At 30.5% G+C, this 16920-nt stretch overlaps 1 non-coding gene across 1 annotated transcript; it reads right to left on the reverse strand.

Annotated features, from left to right (window-relative positions):
• Positions 1-5096: 5096 nt before the first annotated feature.
• LOC142530254 (small nucleolar RNA R71) lies at positions 5097-5207 on the reverse strand. Its single transcript, XR_012816094.1, has one exon. It is a non-coding gene; the product is annotated as a small nucleolar RNA R71 (small nucleolar RNA).
• Between the last annotated feature and the right edge of the window lie 11713 nt (positions 5208-16920).

Consider the following 16920-nt stretch of genomic DNA (forward strand, 5'->3'; position numbering starts at 1 on the left):
GTCACAACCAACTCTCATCCTTCAAAACAAGTTAACATATTCATCACTTATAAAAATAATGAATATATGTAAATTTCCTTAGAGTCAAGCATGCACGTATTTTTCATATATATATAAAAAATCATTATTGATATAATATATACATTTAAAACATGTCAAATTGTGGTCAGGGCGATGCCAGGACTGCTAACTCGGCCCGGGTGCAAAATGACCATTTTCCTCTGAAACCCTAACTGACCATTTTACCCCTGGACTGAAAGCAAATCGGTTACGGTGCTCGGATGAGCAACGAAAGTTTCAAAATCAAATTTTAAAAGCAAAAATCGAGCACCTCAATTTGATGTGAAGAAAATAACATAAAACAGAAAAATGACACTCATAGTGTTTTTAGAAATATACCTATCAATCACAAAGATTTATGATGGCTCCAACTAAGTTGTTAAAAAACTTAGCTCTTGAATGGTAAACAAATCTACAAGCTTCCCTTGAGCACTACTTGCTCAAAAATCAAGCCCACCACCAACAAGGAAGATCCTTCTAATGAGAATCCACGTACGAATAAAAAGCAAACACGATTAAAATAAAATCGCGCACAAAATTTAATAACGAACTAGGAATCGTTGTTGTGTCCCGATCTTTTGAATCAAGTATGGTGTGATTTTCACCCCTAAACTACAAGGTTTAGTAATAAATATTCACGATGAAACAATCGAAACTAGAACGAACCTTCAAAGAACTAGTCGAAGACAATCCGCACAAGCACGATCGACAAACGCCCCAAAGTTAAAAACTTTGGTAAGTTTGATTTGAAGAAACAAAGCAAGAGCCTTGAAAGTTGAGAGAAAAATCTCAAATTTTGATATTCAATCAATAATAAATCTGAATTGTGTTCAAAATTTCGTGCAAATATCCTTTACATACTCAAAAGATAACAATACCTAGTTGCCAAAATAATTAGGACTCTAATCAAAGAAATAGATAATTTTCCCGAAAATGACTCGCGCTCGGGCGGTAAAATATGACCGCTCGAGCGCCGAGGGTTCTGGATTATTTGCGCTCGGGCGGTAGAAAATGCCCGATCGGGCGCTGAGTGTTCTGGAAACCAACTCTTGGACAGTATGTTTGGCGCTCGGACGATAGTATTTTACAGCTCGAGCGCGGAGCATGCTGGACGTTTTCTTCATTCATCACTTGAATGGTGTTCTTGTGACTCCCAAACTCACTCCCATGCATCACGAAGCCCTCCGCACTCCGCACCTCGCTTGTAAGTCCTTTTCCTTTGCTCATAATCCTCTGCAATGCTTCCTTGAATCTCTTCAGTCGTCCCCTCGTGATTGGTCTCTCTGGCAACTCTAAAGGGTCCCATGCTTTCCTTTGGGCTTGACCATCCGTGTTCGCTTCATCCTCCTCTTCTTGAAAATGATTTGTCCTCAAATCCAGCTCGTCACCTACATCAAACAACGACAAGTCACTAACATTAAAAGTAGAACTCACGTTATATTCACCTGATATATCGAGTTTGTGGGCATTGTCATTGATCCTTTCAAGGACTTGAAATGGTCCATCGCCCCTAGATAATAGCTTTCAACGTCTCTTCTCGGGGAACCTTTCCTTCCTCAAGTGTAACCACACCCAATCTCCCTTCTCAAATATCACCTTCTTTTTCCCTTTGTTGGCTTGCTTGGCATATTGCTCATTTCCCTTCTCAATATTGGCCTTGACCTTTTCATGCAAACTCCTAACAAATTCAGCCTTCTTCTTGCCATCCATGTTTAACCTTTCACTCACAGGTAAAGACATCAAATCCAACAGAGTCAAAGGATTAAAACCATAAACAATCTCAAATGGCGAATAATTTGTAGTTGAATGCATGCAACGACTATACGTAAACTCAACAAATTGCAAACAATCTTCCCAATTCTTTAAGTTCTTTTTAAGTATAGCACGCAAAAGTGTTCATAACGTTCTATTAACAACCTCAGTTTTTCCATCCATTTGAGGATGACACGTGGTAGAAAACAACAATTTTGTGCCAAGTTTAGCCCACAAAGTTTTCCAAAAGTAACTCAAGAATTTAACATCATGGTCAGAAACAATAGTCCTAGGTATACCATGCAACCTAACGAATTCTCTAAAGAACAATTCCGCAATGTGAGAAGCATCATCAGTTTTATGACAAGCTATAAAATGTGTTATCTTAGAAAATCTATCCACAACAACAAATATAGAATCCCTCCCCTTCTTTATCTTAGGCAACCCCAAAACAAAGTCCATAGAAATATCAACCCAAGGTTCACTAGGGACGGGGAGTGGTGTATACAATCCATGTGGTTGTGTTTTAGATTTAGCTTGTCTACAAATTATGCACTTTTTCACACACACGCTCAACATCACGCTTCATATGTGGCCAATAGAAATGTTCATGCAATGCGCTTAAAGTCTTAGCCACAACAAAATGTCCCATTAATCCACCCCCATGTGCTTCCCTAACAAGTAACTCACGAATGGATGATTTAGGGATGCACAATCTATCTTCTCTAAACAAGAAACCGTTATGCAAATAGAATCTCTCATGTGGACCATGCATACAAGTTTCAAACACGCTCTTAAATTTATCATCCAGCACATACAACTCTTTCACATGATCAAATCCCAAGATTTTAGATTCCAAGGTAGAGATTAGTACGTACCTCCGTGATAGTGCGTCGGCCGCTACATTCTCCTTACCTTGTTTGTACTTGATGATGTAGGGAAATGTCTCTATGAATGCCACCCACTTGTCATGCCGCTTGTTCAGCTTTTGTTGCCCCTTAGGGTGCTTTAGAGATTCAAGATCCGTATGAATCACAAACTCCTTAGGCCTCAAGTAGTGCTGCCACGTTGATGAAACTTAAAATTAATAATTTATTATATGTTAAAACCTGTATTTTAAAATTTAAGTTTCATTAAAATTATAAAATTATGTTATTTTAGTATTGTTTGTTTATATTTAATTGTCTTACTAAATATGTTTTATTTTCAGGTTTTCTACGTGTTGGTAGAATAATGATAACTCAAGCTAGAAAATTCAAATGGAGGTGACTCAAACATGTTCGGAATCCTTGAGAAATTATCTACAACTTTGCAGAAGACATGATTGCCTAAAAAGATCTATAAGATGATCAAATTGTGCAAATATCAAAAGTAGGACAAATTTACTTTTACTATGACTAGCATATAGTAAAAATATCATAACTATTTCAATATTTAACCAAATGAGGTGAACCAAGTGGCCAAATTCATCTACAGACAATTCCCCACATGTTTGCCATTTTGAGCAGAGTCAAATTCGGTGATTAAAGTCATGGAACAAAGCATTGAAAGAAGGGACATGGAATTGAACTTGGAGGAGACAAAGAATACTATTGCAACTACATGGCATTAATAAAAATTTTGACCCTTTCTCTCATTTGGCCTATAAATAGAGGCCTTGTGCTAGCTTGAGAATCATTCTATCTCATTTTAAAATAAAGTGTGAGTGTGTATCAAAGTTCTAAGTTCCAATATATTTTCTTTCATGTTCTCAACTATGAGTGATATTTTAGTGTTGATCAAAAGTAATCTTATGGCAAGCTAAATCTATTATGTCAAGGTGAAGAGGATGCATTCTTGGTGAAGTAAGATTGTTTATATTTTGTATATTCTTTCTTTATTTCTTTTCATTTAGCTAACTTATTTTTATTGTAGGTATAAAAATGAATTATTTGCTGTTATCAATTTACATCAAATGCTTGATACCATTAAAGTGGTTATCTTGATTTGTTGTTTAATTTTGATACAATAAATATTTCATCACTTATTATTATATATATATATATATATATTTATATAATAATATCATAATATTTCATTTAGACGATAGCGTGGCTCTGCCGGTTGTTCTAAATGAAATATTATGATTTAATACTAACATCTAACAATCTAACATTTACTTTATCGCAACTAACTTTTACTTTTCGCATCTAACTTTTACTTTCTCGCAACTAACTTTTATTTTATCGCAACTAACATTTACTTTACCGCAACTAACTTAATAAATCAATATATTTCATTTAGGCAATAGCGTGGCTCTGCCGGTTGTTCTAAATGAAATATAATGATTTAATTTAACATTTACTTTATGCAATTATTTATTTATATAGTCATAATTATAATCATAGGTACCATATATAAAATATCGGTTAATTCGGTATTTTCTATAGTGGGAACTATATTATATTATGTATGTGTTTAATTTTTTTGAACCATTATTTATGGTGGTTTCTTTTGTTTTACTTTTAGTTAAATAATATTACATAAACTAAGAATAAATCCTCAAGCCTTGACAAAGTTTATAATTTGTAAACTTAATTCTTGCATTTGGTAATCTATAAATTAATAAATTTAAACTCAAAATAACCTCTCTTTGAATCGATCTCGTACTTACGAATTATATTACTTGCAGACAACTTACACTTGGGTGAATTATTATTTAAGTAGTAGCAAGTTTTTGGCGCCGTTGCCGGGGAGGTATAAATTAAGTTTATATCTGTTAATTATGTTTTATTTATAAGTATTGTGTTGTTTTTTTTTTTTTGTATGAGTATTTGGAGTCGAAAAAAAAGTGGTAGACTTATTCGAGTATCTGAAAATAATTTAAACATGGACGATAATTCAAACAATCAAGATAATAATAATAATAATAATAATCAAGAACACGATCAATTAAGAACACTTAGGCACCATATGAACCCTATTAGAACTAGTGCCCCATCTTGTTTAGTTTTTCCTCCTGATGCATCTAATTTCAACTTCAAACCTCAAATTATTCAACTTTTACCAAATTTTCATGGTTTAGATTCTGAAAATCCATATTTGCATCTAAGAGAATTTGAGGAAGTTTGTAACACTTATAATGATCAAAATTGTAGCATGGATATAGTTCGATTAAAGCTTTTCTCTTTTTTTTTAAAAGATAAAGCTAAAACATAGCTACAAAATTTAAGATCAAGTTCAATAAGATCATGAGAAGAAATGCAACAACAATTTCTCAAAAAGTTTTTCCCTTCCCATAGAACAAACTCTTTTAAAAGATAAATTACAATTTTTTCTCAAAAACAAGGAGAAACGTTTTATCAATGTTGGGATAGATATAAAGAATTACTTAATACATGCCCACATCATGGTTTTGAAACATGGAGAAATAGTTTCTCACTTTTATGAAGGTCTAATACCTAAAGATGGGCAAATGATAGAATTCATGTGTAATGGAACTTTTGAAGATAAAAACCCAAATGAAGCTATGGACTATTTGGATTCATTAGCAGAAAATGCTCAAAATTGGGATAATATAGGCACAATAGAACCACCAACAAACAAAAACAATAATTCAACAAATGGGGGTGGTATCTATAATCTTAAAGATGATATAGATATTCAAGCTAAACTTGCATCTTTAGCAAGAAAAATTGAGTCATTAGAAATGAAAAAGAGTGGTCAATTAAAAAGTATTCAAGAAATTGTTTGTCATATATGTGATACACAAGATCATGCTACAAAAGATTGTCCAACATTACCTTCATTTAAAGAATGTCTCCATGAACAAGCAAATTATGTTAACAATTATAAAAAACAAATGCTAGATCCTTTTTCACCATCATATAATCCTGGATGGAAAAATCATCCTAATTTTAATTGGAGGAATGATAATAATGCACAACCGTCACAACAATATTTTCAAAATAACCAAAATCATCAAGGTTATATTCCTTATGTTACACCTCCAAGAAAAAACTTTGAAGATGTAATTCATGCATTTATCCAAAAGCAAGAGTCTATCAATATTCAAAACAGTCAATCTATGAGTGATTTGATAGAAACTCTTGCAAAATTTGCATCTGCACTTAATATTCATGAAAAAGGAAAATTTCCATCTCAACCTCAACCTAATCCTAAAAACAAAATCAAGAATTAAAAATGAAAAAATTGATCAAATAAAATCTGTTATTACCCTTAGAAGTGGTAAATAGTTAATGATCCATATAGTAATGAAAACAAGGATCATTTAAAATCAAAGAGTAAGGATGATAATCCTGATACTTTTGAGAATGATGATACCTTAAATTTTAAGAATAATATGGTGAAGGATAATTCATCTGAAATAGTAAATAAGTCAAATAAACCTCCACCATTTCCTCATGCATTAACAAATCATAAAAAACAAAAAAGTGATTCTGATATCTATGAAGTTTTTAAACAAGTGAAGATAAATATTCCATTATTAGATGCTATTAAACAAGTACCTTCTTATGCAAAATTTTTAAAGGACTTATGTACTGTAAAGAAAAAATTGCATGTGAAGAAAAAAGCATTCTTGGCTGAACAAGTAAGTTCTATTCTTCAAAATAATTATAGTTTAAAATATAAAGATCCTGGTTGTCCAACAAGTTCATGTATTATTGGAGAAAATAAAATTAAAAAAGCTTTGTTGGATTTGGGAGCAAGTGTGAATTTACTTCCTTATTCAGTTTATGAAAAACTTAATTTAGGATAATTAAAACCCACTTCTGTTACTCTCTTACTGGCGGATAGGTCAATCAAAATACCTAGAGGTATTGTAGAAGATGTGTTGGTTCAAGTTGATAAATTCATATATCCTGTAGATTTTATTGTTTTGGATACACAACCAATAGAAGTACATAATGAAATTCCAGTAATATTGGGACGACCATTTCTAGCAACTTCAAATGCTTTAATTAATTGTCGAAATGGAATAATGAAATTTTCTTTTGGAAATATGACTCTAGAACTTAATGTGTTCAATTTATGTAAACAACCAAGTATTAATGAAAATGAATATGATAATGAAATTGAACCAATTGTGGAAGAAAATATACAAGAAGAAAACTTAAATCAACAATCTGAAGTTTTTTCAATAGAAAGTTTTGAGTCTAAAAATAATTTTAAAGAAGATGATAATACAAAACTTGAATTAAAAGTTTTACCATTAGAATTGAAATATGTATTTCTTGGTGAAAATAAAACATTTCCTATTGTGATTTCTTCCACTCTTTTGCCAAATCAAGAAGAAGATTTGATTAAATTACTTAAAAAATATAAAAATGCAATTGGATGGACTTTGAAAGATATAAAAGGTATGAATCCTTTAATTTGTACACATAAAATTCACTTGGAAGAAAATGCTAAAACATATCAACAACCACAAAGAAGGTTAAATCCACATATGAAGGAAGTTGTTAAGAATGAAGTATTAAAACTATTAGATGCTGGAATTATCTATCCAATTTAAGATAGTAAATGGGTAAGTCCAACATAAGTAGTACCTAAAAAGTCAGGCATAACTGTTATAAAAAATGAAGAGGGAGAGTTATTACAAGCTAGGATTCCGTCTAGTTGGCGTATGTGTATTGATTATAGAAAATTAAATGATGCAACTAGAAAAGATCATTTCCCACTACCATTTTTAGATCAAATTCTAGAAAAAGTAGCAGGAAATTCTTGTTACTGTTTTCTTGATGGGTATTCGGTGTATTATCAAATACCTATATCATTAGAAGATCAAGAAAAAACTACTTTTACTTGTCCTTTCGGAACTTTTGCATTTAAAAGAATGTCATTTGGTTTATGTAATGCTCCGGCTACTTTTCAAAAATGCATGTTAAGTATTTTCAGTGATATGATTGAAGAATATGTAGAAGTTTTTATGGATGATATAACTGTTTTTGGAAACTCATTTGAAAATTGTCTCAAAAATCTAGAAGAAGTATTAAAAAGATGTGAAGAAAAAAATCTTGTTTTAAATTGGGAAAAATGTAATTATATGGTTAAATCTGGGATTGTTTTAGGACATGTGATATCTGAAAAAAGAATTGAAGTTGATAAAGCCAAAGTTGATGTTATTGCTAATTTAACATCACCAAAAACGGTCGAAGAAGTTCGATCATTATTGGGTCATGCAGGATTTTATAGAAGGTTTATAAAAAATTTCAGTATAATATCTAAACCAATTTCAAATTTTTTAACAAAAGATACACAAATTGAATGGACTCAGAAATGTGAAAATGCTTTTAAAAAAATTATTAATCTTTTAGTTACATCACCTATTTTACAACCTCCAGATTGGTCTTTACCATTTGAATTAATGTGTGATGCAAGTGATTATGCTATAGGAGCTGTGTTAGGACAAAGAAAAGAAGGAAAACCTTATGCAATCTATTATGCTAGTAGAATCTTAAATAGTGCCCAAATAAATTATTCAACTACTGAAAAAGAATTACTTTCAGTAGTATTTGCATTAGATAAGTTTCGATCTTATTTAATTGGTTCTACTACTATTGTTTACACCGATCATTCTGCCATAAAATATTTATCAAATAAACAAGATGCTAAGCCAAGATTAATACGGTGGATTTTATTGTTACAAGAATTTGATATTATAATTAAAGATAAAAAAGGAAAAGAAAATGTTGTAGCCGATCATTTATCTAGAAAAATGACTGAATCATCTCATAATGAAATACCAATAAATGAAAATTTTTCAGATGATCAGTTGTTTTATGCTACTATTATGCCCTGGTTTGCTAACATTGTAAATTTTCTTGTGACAAATAAAATGTCTTCTCATTGGAATTCACAGGATAAGAATAAATTCTTGATAGAAGTTAAAAAAATTTATTGGGATGATCCTTACTTATTTAAGTATTGTCCTGACCAAATTTTTCGACGATGCATACCCGACAATGAAGTAAGTAATGTTATTAAATTTTGTCATTCTGAAGCATGTGGAGGTCATTTTTCATCCAATAAAACAGCTACAAAAATCTTACAATGTGGATTTTATTGGCCGTCTTTATTCAAAGATACGCATTTATTTTGCAAATCTTGTGAAAACTGTCCGAAGATGGGATCAATTTCAAAACGAAACATGATGCCTTTAAATCCAATCATAATTATTGAAATATTTGATAGTTGGGGGATAGATTTTATGGGTCCATTTCCATTATCTTTTGGATATAAGTACATTTTAGTCGCTGTTGATTATGTTTCAAAATGGATTGAAGCAATTGCATGTAGAACTAATGATCATAAAGTTGTTATAAAATTTTTTAAAGAAAATATTTTTAGCCGATTTGGAATACCTAGAGCAATAATTAGTGATGGGGGAAGTAATTTTATAAATAAATCATTTTCCTCTTTGTTAAGAAAATATGGCATTACACATAAAGTTTCTACCCCATATCATCCTCAAAGTAATGGTCAAGTTGAACTTGCAAATAGAGAAATAAAACAAATTTTAGAAAAAACAGTTAATCCAAATCAAAAAGATTGGTATTTAAGATTAACTGATGCATTATGGGCATATAGAACTGCATTTAAAACATCATTAGGGATGTCACCATATAGGTTAGTTTTTGGTAAGCATTGTCATTTACCGGTTGAACTTGAACATAAAGCTTATTGGGCAATTAAAGCATTTAATATTAATTTAGATGATGCATCTAAATTAAGAAAATTGCAAATAAATGAACTTGAAGAATTAAGAAAAGATGCATATGAAAATTCAAAGATTTATATATATAAAACTAAAGCCTTTCATGATAAAAATATTATGAGAAAGTCATTTGAAATTGGACAAAAAGTTTTGCTTTATAATTCTCGTTTGCATTTATTTTTAGGTAAACTAAGATCGAGGTGGTCAGGACCATTTATAGTCAAATTTGTTTATCCTCATGGTGCTGTTGATCTTGAAAATCCTAAAAATAATGACGTGTTTAAAGTTAATGGGCAAAGACTTAAGCCTTTTATAGAAAATGAAATTCTTCATAATGAGTTTATGCCTTTATATGATCCACAATAGTTGTTTGATATTTTCATTTTGTTTTGCAGATTCTAGTTCATTTCCCGGTTAAGTGGCGGATAACGGTACTCCGTGACTGTTTAAGTCGGTTTCTTCAGTTTTCCCAAAATAATTGAAATACATATAATAATAATATGGATGCGTGTATTATGAATCTTCGTAAATATTTTGCTTGTTTACCTGATAATGCGTTGAAAAAAATTTATAAAGCTAGATGTGAGCGGCTAAGGTTGATGATGTCATATGGCATACCGAATGATGTCCGTTTGATAATTGAAGCAAAAGTCCGATTGGTTGGAGAAGCAAGTGAATTAATAATAAGACATATGCCAGGATTTGGTAAAAGCACATATGCCAAAAAGCGAAGAGCTAAACGTATAGGCGGATGTCATAAATGTACAAGGTGGACTTGTAAAGGAAAATGCAAAAATGTTGGAATGACATCAATGAATAGAGAAGATAAAATTTTATTCATTAAGAATGGTCTGAGTAAAGAGCCTTTGGATAATTTTCTAGAGGTTCTTGATACGCATTCTAGTGGGTACGTGCAAAATGAACTTCTTAAACTATGGTGGCAATTTCAACAGGAGGAATATCAATATGGACGGTGGAATCAGCCTTACAAAGATCCTACTGTAGTAACGCATATCTATTTAGATAAGTAAATATATATACACAATTTCGTCTTGGGAATCTGACGTTAAAAGACCATGTTTGCCAATTTATAAGAAAATTGGATGGAAAGCATATCATCGACTCATAGAAGGCGTTGAAGCCGTTACTGAACGTAAAATCAGAGGAAGATGTGAGCCACAATCACAACTACGCTGTATATATTTGTTTTAATTTTGTCATTTTTATTTTCTTTTAATAATAATAATTTCCTGTTCAAATATTGACTTTTGGCATGTTACGCTTATAAATTCATATGCTGTGATCTAACAATTACAGAAAACATATTTCTCAACATGTCAACGTCCACGGTAAGTAAAATAAAAAATATTTGTGTTTTTTGTGGATCTAGTGCAGGAAAATATTTAATTTATGAAGAAGTAGCAGAAAATCTTGGAATAACACTTGCTAAAAAAAAGATTCATTTGGTATATGGTGGTGGTGAAGTTGGCCTCATGGGAAAAGTTGCAAAGGCTGCGCATGCAGGTGGAAGTGAAGTTTTAGACATTATTCCGATTACCTTAGCCAATCTTACAGGACCAACAATAGGAGAAAAAATGAAAGTGGACAGCATGTATGAACGAATCACTCAAATGATTGAACATTCAGATGCTTTCATTGCTTTGCCAGGAGGTTTCGGTACTTTGGAAGAAATATTTCATACTGTTTGTTGGGCACAATTAAATATCCACAATAAGCCAATTGGTTTGTTAAATGTTAACAATTATTATGATAAACTGTTATCGTTTCTTGATGATGTTGTGGAACAGGGATTTATTTCATTAGCTTCGCGAAGGATGTTAGTTTCTGCTACATGTGAAGGTGAACTTATTGATTACTGCAAGGATTTAGTCATGAACCAGATCCATCCTTATCTCAACTTAATTGGCCAACATCCAAGAGTAAGAAAAGAAAATTCATGTGATGCTAAACTTGTGATTCAACGGTATGTTTTAATGTTTTTCTTTAAGGTATGAATAATTTCTTCTTCTCCTCTTAGTTTTTTTATAAAAAAAATTAAAATATATACTTATATATAGTAATAATAATAATAATTTTTAGTTCAATGTCGAGTAAGGTGTCAGTAAAATGCACCTGAGACGCATTAGTTAATAATTATTGGAAAATCACAATACACTAGATTTTAATATTCATTATATTCAAAATACAGACTAAAAGAAAAATTAGTTTTTCATATGTACCAATTTATATATATATTTTGATCAATTAATATAAAATATATAATAGATGTGTTCATATATATATATATAATTGTATGTGTTTTCAAATATAATAATTTCTAAAATTTTTATGAGAATATAATTAAAAGATATGGTTTGTATGGCTGTTAAAATGTATAATTGAAAGAATTCTTTTGTAAAAGTATAATATATACTCACACATCTTTTGTGAGTGAGTGGTGAGAAATGAGAAAACAATTAATAAACTTTTATTGATTATTAAAAAATGGTTAATTACAAGAATATAACTCCCCTAAAAAAAATATTTATTGAAAAAAGAAAAAAAAAAGAAGTAAATATATAACGGACTGCAAAATACTTTATTCATTGTAATTTAGATTTGATTGATGTACTATCAATGTGTTCTAAAACATCAATATTATGTTAAAAAAACAAATAACAAACAAACAAACAAAAAGATTTGTTTGTGCTAGATAAGTTTCAAAGGTAGTCGGATGTATCCGTTATATAAATGTTTATATACATAAATATATATATAAATATATATATATATATATATATATATATATATTTATGGTAGAATGTTTGGATAAAAAAATTTTATGTTATTGTAAAATTTTGCAGTCACGTTATTTAAAAAAAAAAACAATAAGCTAAAAAAACAAAGAAAAAAAAGGGGATTTTATTCTTTATAAATTTTCCTATTTTGTTTTCAATATTAGTTTAATTAATTGTCTGCTTTAATACTTAACCTTTTTCAATGAGAGTTAATATTCATTCCAACTCCATGAGTGAAAACTAGCTATTCCTTAAACATTTTGACCTGAAAGAATATATGGAGTTGAGGCTTTTACCATAATATTCCTGATATTATACATGTTATGGTGGGTGGTGTGAATTATCTTTTTGACTATATTATAATAAAAAATTTAGAAATTTAAAAAAAAATTATATATATACATTGTTACTTTATATATTATGTGAAAATAAAAATAATAATAAAAACACATCTAATTATATATTATTATATTAAACGAAAATATATATATATATATAAATCGGTATATGATTTTATTTTTAATGAATATGTTTGTATTTGAATATATAAAAGGAATAAAGAATCTAGGTTGTGATTTTCCGATAAATTTTATTACTAAGGGACTAGTAATAAGATAGTGTGGGGGTGTGATGAAACTTAAAATTAATAATTTATTATATGTTAAAACCTGTATTTTAAAATTTAAGTTTAATTAAAATTATAAAATTATGTTATTTTAGTATTGTTTGTTTATATTTAATTGTCTTACTAAATATGTTTTATTTTCAGGTTTTCTACGTGTTGGTAGAATAATGATAACTAAAGTAGAAAATTCAAATGGAGGTGACTCAAACATGTTCGGAATCCTTGAGAAATTATCTACAACTTTGCAAAAGACATGATTGCCTAAAAATATCCTTAAGATGATCAAATTGTGCAAATATCAAAAGGAGGACAAATTTACTTTTACTATGACCAGCATATAGTAAAAATATCATAACTATTTCAATATTTAACCAAATGAGGTTAACCAAGTGACCAAATTCATCTACAGACAATTCCCCACATGTTTGCCATTTTGAGCAGAGTCAAATTCGGTGAATAAAGTCATGGAACAAAGCATTGAAAGAAGGGACATGGAATTGAACTTGGAGGAGACAAAGAATACTATTGCAACTACATGGCATTAATAAAAATTTTGACCCTTTCTCTCATTTGGCCTATAAATAGAGGCCTTGTGCTAGCTTGAGAATCATTCTATCTCATTGTAAAATATAGTGTGAGTGTGTATCAAAGTTCTAAGTTTCAATATATTTTCTTTCATGTTCTCAACTATGATTGATATTTTAGTGTTGATCAAAAGTAATCTTATGGCAAGCTAAATCTATTATGTCAAGGTGAAGAGGATGCATTCTTAGTGAAGTAAGATTGTTTATATTTTGTATATTCTTTCTTTATTTCTTTTCATTTAGTTAACTTATTTTTATTGTAGGTATAAAAATGAATTATTTGTTGTTATCAATTTACATCAAATGCTTGATAGCATTAAAGTGGTTATCTTGATTTGTTGTTTAATTTTGATACAATAAATATTTCATCACTTATTATTATATATATATAGATATATATATATATATTTATATAATAATATCATAATATTTCATTTAGACGATAGCGTGGCTCTGCCGGTTGTTCTAAATGAAATATTATGATTTAATACTAACATCTAACAATCTAACTTTTATTTTTCGCATCTAACTTTTACTTTATCGCAAATAACTTTTATTTTATCGCAACTAACATTTACTTTATCGCAACTAACTTTTACTTTACCGCAACTAACTTATTAAATCAATATATTTCATTTAGGCAATAGCGTGGCTCTGCCGGTTGTTCTAAATGAAATATAATGATTTAATTTAACATTTATTTTATGCAATTATTTATTTATATATTCATAATTATAATCATAGGTATCATATATAAAATATCGGTTAATTCGGTATTTTCTATAGTGGGAACTATATTATATTATGTGTGTGTTTAATTTTTTGGAACCATTATTTATGGTGGTTTATTTTGTTTTACTTTTAGTTAAACAATATTACATAAACCAAGAATAAATCCTCAAGCCTTGACAAAGTTTATAATTTGTAAACTTAATTCTTGCATTTGGTAATCTATAAATTAATAAATTTAAACTCAAAATAACCTCTCTGTGGATCGATCTCGTACTTACGAATTATATTACTTGCAGACAACTTACACTTGGGTGAATTATTATTTAAGTAGTAGCACACGTCTCTAGAGTCCTCACAAGTGCGTAGAACTCCTTATCATATGTGGGATAGTTCATGGCGGCTCCATTGAGTTTCTCGCTAAAGTACGCAACCGGTCGACCTCCTTGCATCAAGACTCCACCAATACCTACACCTGAGGCATCACATTCAATTTCAAAGGTATTAGCAAAATCAGGTAAAACAAGTAAAGGAGCATTAATTAATTTTTGTTTAATGAGATTAAAAGTGAAACGTCCTGCCCTTTTTATTGCTTTAAAAGTATTAGAAATTTTTTTTTTCTTATCCTCACTTAGCATCGGCCGAACCATAAAATATTTTTGACATCATTTTAAAAGTAACCATCCAACTGCTATTTAAAAATCCAAAGAAAAATATTTTAAAGCATAAAATCGTCAAACATTTTACCAAACCTAAAAAGCAATAATTTGAAAAGAATAGCCCATACTAAACCTCTCAAAAATCTCTCAAATGCATAAATAAATAAACTTAAAAATCTTTAACTTAAATCATAAAGCATAATGCGGAAAATGTAGCGCTGGTCCTCGGGTTGTGTGCGCCTTCAGCCCAGTCAAATCACTCATCAAGTCCTCCCTCAATACCACCTGCATCCATCACACCTAGTGAGTCTAAAGACTCAACACACCATAATCTTTATAACGAGTAATACGTATACAGTCAACATATAATGGTGAAAAATATATATACTTAAAATATCGTTTTCGTGAAGATGCATAATCATAAACATTTTCGTAAACATTTCCATGATGCATAAAACTTCAACTTAAACATTTTCATAACATGCAAACATGAATTTCCTTTTCCTCAACATGACATGACATAAAACCTTAAACATAATCATGAACATTTCCTTTTTTTTTTTTGTTTTTCCTTTGTTGAATTCAGATCGTTAATTGTGACTTTCCTCAACATGACATGACATGACGATGGATCCATCTACGTGAAACCTCAGTACTGGGCGGCGGGGGACACCAGCAACACTCTCACCGGTCAACTGGGCCCTGGCCTAACATGATCGAATAGTAATACAATCGTCGGGGCTCCATCTGGGGCCTTCTCCCATAAATGGGCTCCCTCTGGGGCCTTCTCCCCTCACGATATTCCCATTCTTACCTCAAACCTCATAACCTCATATTCGTAATAATGGAAACACGATGGTCGGGCTCTCTCTGGGACCATAACCCTCACGACGTCGCCATCATTAACGAATTAGTCACAATCACTTCACTTCTTTCAACATTTATATTCTCACCACTTTATAAAAATCATGCATAACATAACATTTTATTTTTGAAACCAAGCATGCAACATGTCTTTTAAAAATGTCTTCCTTAAATCATAAAAATCACTTAGACATTTAAAAATCATAATTTAATCATGAACATTTCATAAACATTTAAAATGACATTTTACCCTCAAAACATGTAAAATAACATTTTTACATATTAAATCATAAACATATAGAATTCCTTAAACATTTAAAATATCATTTTAACATAAAAAAATTCCATAAACATCCATAACTATAGAAAATAATCATATTAGCACATAAAACAGCATTCAGGGCACTGCCATGACGTTTACTAATTTCTAGGTGTAAAATGACCGTTTTACCCCTGGACGTATAATTTCCCGTTTTTGACTTTTTCTTAACTTCTTTGACTCTACCATGTCCCAAATAATTATTTAAGCCTACATGAATTTTCTCATATTTTTACTTCGCTTAAATCGAGGACTTTTGATTTAATTTTTTAAATAAGACGTATTAACACGTTTTAATCTCGAACTAAACCAAACCTTAATATAAAATTCTCAAATTAAAAAATTAGACTTATAATAATTATTTAAGCTTAAACCTAATTTTTCATAATTTTATAAAGTTTAAAACTAGGCTTTTCAATTAACTCGTTAATTGACGTTTCGTGCGGCGATTAAATTTCGAATAAATCCAAAACTCGTTATTTTGATTCCAAATTTTTAACATAACCTTTTTATTGTTTATTCTACCCTTCCATGTCATGAGCCACCCCCGTGGACCCTTGGATTTAATTTTAGCCTTTTAATATTCGTTTTTGACACCCTACCGAACGCACCGAGCCATCTCCTAATTTACTCGAGCCACGCCCGAGCCACCTTGAGCCAAAACCTAGCCAACCCATCTAGGGACCCTACTGACCAAGCCCAGCCCAAAGAACAAGTCCCTAAGTCGCTCAAACTCCCCTGGACAGAAGCACCAATTTCTGCATGTGTGTGGGGTGTGTTTCCTTGGGTGTTAGGACTCCTATCTAGTCTAGG

Source organism: Primulina tabacum, chromosome 16, assembly GCF_025594145.1.
Source record: "Primulina tabacum isolate GXHZ01 chromosome 16, ASM2559414v2, whole genome shotgun sequence".
Lineage (NCBI taxonomy): Eukaryota > Viridiplantae > Streptophyta > Magnoliopsida > Lamiales > Gesneriaceae > Primulina > Primulina tabacum.